The sequence below is a fragment of the Nicotiana attenuata genome, chromosome 7 (genome assembly GCF_001879085.1).
Source record: "Nicotiana attenuata strain UT chromosome 7, NIATTr2, whole genome shotgun sequence".
In the NCBI taxonomy this organism is placed as follows: Eukaryota; Viridiplantae; Streptophyta; class Magnoliopsida; order Solanales; family Solanaceae; genus Nicotiana; species Nicotiana attenuata.
The window spans coordinates 56,546,219-56,551,673 of NC_031995.1; positions in this window are offsets into that span (position 1 = coordinate 56,546,219).

The window sequence follows — 5,455 nt, forward strand, 5'->3', positions numbered from 1 at the left end:
ACAACTCGAGGGGGAAGTCACGGAACCGTCAACTGCACCGCTGATCGACTAGTTTTACCGCAAATAAGCCTTTCCGAATTTCGGGGGTAATGATATAGGAAGGGCGCAACCACTCATCAAGCGTTGCTATAGTATTTTGTTTGGCACGAGTGGAGTGTGATGTGGAGCATGATTATGCAATAATTAAAAGCATGTTGTCATGTATTTGCACGTTAAGAAACCAATAAATATAGCAGTTTTATAATTTAAAGCGGCAGTAAAAGAAGGAAACAAGAAAAATACGTCAGTTGCTTTTGAAGAAGAAATTAAACCTTAAAGGAATTAAACAAATAATTGCACAAATTCAAAAAAATGGTCTGAAATGGTAAAAGCCTACAGTCCCCAGCAGAGTTGCCATGCTGTCGCGCCCCCTTTTTCTCGCGAAATTGGGTTCATGACATTTTTGGTTGAGACAACTTGTTCCTTTTGGGAAAGGGGTTAGCATTTTTTTGAAGAGTCGCCACCTAACGATTTAAGGTGCGTTAGGGCACCTAGAAGGTTCATCTATAACTACGTTTCGTAACCAGAGACAGGGTAAGGGCTTGAAATTATCCTAAAGGGAAGGTGTTAGGCACCCCTCAGGATCCACTAGTGTGGTTCCCGGCCGAACAGTTTTTGTGGATTTGTACAATTAGCAAATAAACAAGTATGGCTCAAATAGTAGGGATTTTAAGTTTAAATACACAGATGTTTGAAAAACAGTTAATGAGAACCTAGATTTTGAAGAAAAAAAAGTACAATCTAAGCATATTTGTGAATGTAAAGGGGTGTCCTAGGTTGGTTAGCCTATAGGATCACATCAGTACAATGCCCGGTAATCACTCCTTAGAAAGGGGCTACGCGTGGCATTAGCGCACCGGTCATCATATCCATGTCTACCCTTCCCATCCCCTTATTGGTCATGCAAAGCGAGTGTTGGTCACGGATTCTTATCGCGTGCTGCTACTCGTCCCTTCTTAATGGTCCTGGAGGGAGTTAGGACCTCCACCTATAGGTGGTTCTAGACGTAGCCCTAAGGTTTTTAAAGGTGAAAACTCTATGGCGACAAGCAAAACAATTAGGACTTTGCGCAAACAAGAACAGGAAGGAGTAGATAAAGGCTCAATTTTCCTCCTCAAGTAAACATATGTCACGACCCTAAACCCAAACCCGATCGTGATGGCGCCTCTCATGAAGACAAGGCCAGCCGACACAGTTCCAATTCACTTAAAGTGGTTAAAGATAATAAACCAAGGTCTTTAATAGAAATAAGTCCCAAAATAGCAATATAAGTTGCGAAAATAAAAACCAACACTGCCCTACATCGGGCTGTTACCAGTCATGAGCATCTAAAACAATACTAAAAGTCTAGAGTCTAATCCACTACTACATAACTGAATCAAAACAAAACTGAAGTAGAAGGAGAATGCACTGGGCTGCGAATCGCCAAGCAGCTACCTAGTAAATCTCCGAAGACCTGCTGGAACTATCAGCCCTCAGGAGCAGGACCTGTAGCGCCCGAATCTGCACACAGGGGTGCAGGGAGTAAAGTGAGTACTCTAACTCAGTGAGTAATAAAATAAATGAAGACTGAGTAATATAAAACCACGTAAGGCACAACATTAAGCTACAAGAGGCATAACAAATTAGTAAATATAATTAAACAATGAAACTTCATAAACATCTCTTAAACAGTTAAACAATATGCAGGAAAACAACTAAAAAGTAAACACATAATAACTGCCCCTCAGGCACAGTAACAACAGAATCAGCCCCTCGGGCTATGTCACATAACAATACTAGCCCCTCGGGCTATATCTCAAATCACAATGGGTACCCGCGCTCACTGGGGGTGTACAGACTCCGGGAGGGGCCCTTACGGCCCAAGCGCATAATCAAGCCATCTCGTGGCATCATAAATAGGCTCTCGGCCTCACATCAATATCAAGCCACCTCGTGGCGTATAAATCTCAGGCCACGACCTCATTATCATATCTCAATGTATCACTGCTGCGGCGTGCAGCCCGACCCAAATGTATTCTCTCAACACAGGCCCTCGGCCTTACTCAGTCAGAATCTCATAAGCCCCTCGGGCCACAGCAAAATATGAATCTCAGCTCAAATACCTTTGAAAATATCATTTAATGTGTTTAAAATAGAATAATATAGCTGTCTTTAAAAATAGTAAAATATAGTATGACTGAGTATCAATATGAAATCAATCAGTGAGAAAAATATCATTTAAAAATTCCCTAAGGGTTCAAACAGCTGGCACGAAGCCCACATATGGCATTTAGCCCAAAATATAATTATATTAAACAATTGACTATCAAATACACAGTAAAATAATCACTCAGGATGGACTAAGTCATAATCCCCGACGGTGCTCTACCCCACGCTCGTCATCTAGCATGTAAGTCACCTCAACATAGTCGTACGCTGTGAAATTCTGGGGTTTCATATCCTTAGGACAGCATTTAAAATCATTACTTACCTCAATCCGGCCCGAAACCTAGCTTGCAATGCCCTTGCCCTTCGAAACGACTTCCGAGTGCTCCAAATCTACCAAGTTCAGATTTTTAACATTAAATTATGCTAAACGAATAAATTCCAATTGAAAAATATCGATTTTAAGCACAAAATCCGAAATCGGTCAAAACCCGACCCCCGGGCCCGCGTCTCGGAACCGGACAAACTTTATACCAAAATGTTCTTCATCATCTCACGAGTCCGTACATATAAAGAACTCGAAAATTGGAGTTCGTTTGACCCCTCAAATCATCCCTGAAAGGTCTCATAAACGCAAGCCCTAACTCCACCTTTTTCTACTGATTTTCATGAATTTACACTGATATTTTCATTCCTTAATCACAAATAATCAAGTTTTAGGGTCCAAAAACCTTACCTCAACGAAGAACAATGATTTCCTCTCTTCAATATCGCCCAAAGCTTCAAAATTTTGTGTTAAAAGTGAGAAACCCTCTTGAAATCGCGAAGGAGGAAATATTTCAATCTGACCAGACATTTCCACATCTACGGCCATTTCACCGCATCTGCGGTACCGCATTTGCGGTCTATGCTCCGCTTATGCGGAAATCATTTAAACCCGCTTCTCCGCACCTGCGATGCTCCAATCGCATCTGCGCCTTCGCTGGTGCGGTCATATATTATGCGGTTCCTGACCAATTGCCTCTAGCCGCTTCTGCGGCTCTTCCTTCGCATGTGCGGCGCCGCACCTACGGTCCCCAAACCACAGGTGCGAAAACACTAGAAGCAGCAACTTCAGCAGCTGCAATAACATCTCAACTTCTCTGTTGACCACCCGAAATCACCCCGAGGCCCCCGGGACCTCAACCAAAAGCACAAACATATCCTAAAACCTTATTCAAACTTGTTCCAATCATCAAAATACTTCAAACAACATCAAATCAACCAAAACACCTCGGATTCAAGCCTAAGTTTCTAAAATCTTCTGAATTCCGCTTTTGATCAAAAACCCAACCAAACCACGTCCAAATGACCTGAAATTTTGCACACACATCCCAAATGACATAACGAAGCTACTGCAACTTCCGGAATTTCATTCCGACCCCTATATCAAAATCTCACCTATCAACCGGAAATCGCCAAAAACTCCATTTCGCCAATTCAAGCCTAAATCTACTCCGAACTTCCAAAGCACATTTTGATCACACTCCTAAGTCCCAAATCACCTCCCGAAGCTATCCGAACAGCCGGAACTCACATCCGAGCCCTCTAACACATAAGTCAACATCCGGTTGACTTTTTAACTTAATCCTTCTTAAAAGAGACTAAATGTCTCAAACCTTCTCAAAACCTTTCCGAACACGAGCCAACCAACCCGATCACATTTAAAACCAATAATTAAGGCAAATAGAAGAAGAAATGGGGAAAATGGGGCGGTAACTCATGAGACAACCGGTCGGGTCGTCACATCCTCCCCCTCTTAAACAAACGTTCGTCCTCGAACGAGTCAAGAAACGTACCTGAAGTCTCGAATAGGTAAGGATATCTGCTCTGCATCTCCTGCTCGGTCTCCCATGTAGCCTCCTCCACGGGCCGACCTCTCCAGTGCACTTTCACTAAAGCTATATCTTTTGATCTCAACTTCCGAACCCGATGCTCCAAAATAGTTGCTGGCTCCACATCATAAGCCAAATCACCCTCCAACTGAACCGTGTTGTAATCCAGAACATGAGACGGGTCCCCAATATACTTCCGGAGCATAGAAACATGGAATACTGGGTGCACACCTGACAGGCTGGGTGGCAAAGCAAGCTCATAAGCCACCTCCCCAATCCTCCAAAGTACCTCAAATGGTCCAATAAACTGTGGACTTAATTTACCCTTCTTTCCAAACCTCATAACACCCTTCATGGGTGAAACCTTCAACAGAACCTTCTCACCAACCATATAGGACACATCACGAACCTTCCTGTCGGCATAGCTCTTCTGTCTCGACTGCGCTGTACGAAGTCTCTCCTGAATCACCTTCACCTTGTCTAAAGCATCCTGCACCAAATCTGTACCCAATAGCCTGGCCTCGCCCGGCTCAAACCAACCAACTGGAGATCTACACCGTCTCCCATACAAAGCCTCATATGGAGCCATCTGAATACTCGACTGGTAGCTTTTATTATAAGCAAACCCCGCAAGTGGTGGGAACTGATCCCATGACCCTCCGAAATCAATAACACAAGCGCGTAACATATCCTCCTATATTTGAATAGTGCGCTCGGACTGCCCGTCCGTCTGAGGGTGAAAAGCTGTGCTCAACTCAACCTGAGTACCCAACTCTCGCTGTACAGACTTCCAAAACTGTGAAGTAAACTGTGTGCCCCTATCTAAAATGATGGAAACTAGGACACCATGCAACCGAACAATCTCCTGGATATATATCTCTGCTAACCGCTCGGAGGAATAAGTAGTACAAATAGGAATGAAGTGCGCGGACTTGGTCAGTCGATCTACAATCACCCAAATAGCATCGAACTTCTTCAAAGTCCGTGGGAGTCCAACTACAAAGTCCATAGTGATCCGCTCCCACTTCCACTCAGGAATATCCATCCGCTGAAGCAGGCCACCCGGTCTCTGATGCTCATATTTCACCTGCTGACAATTGAGACACCGAGCTACAAATCCCACAATGTCTTTCTTAATTCTTCTCCACCAATAATGTTGTCTCAGATCCTGATACACCTTCGCGACTCCTGGATGAATAGAATACTGCGAGCTATGGGCTTCCTCCAGAATCAACTCCCGAAGCCCATCTACATTGGGCACACATATCCAGCCCTGCATTCTTGACACCCCATCATCACCGATAGTCACATCTCTGGCATCATCATGCTGAGCTCTGTCCATAAGGACAAGCAAATGTGGATCATCATATTGGCACTCTCTAATGCGCTCATAT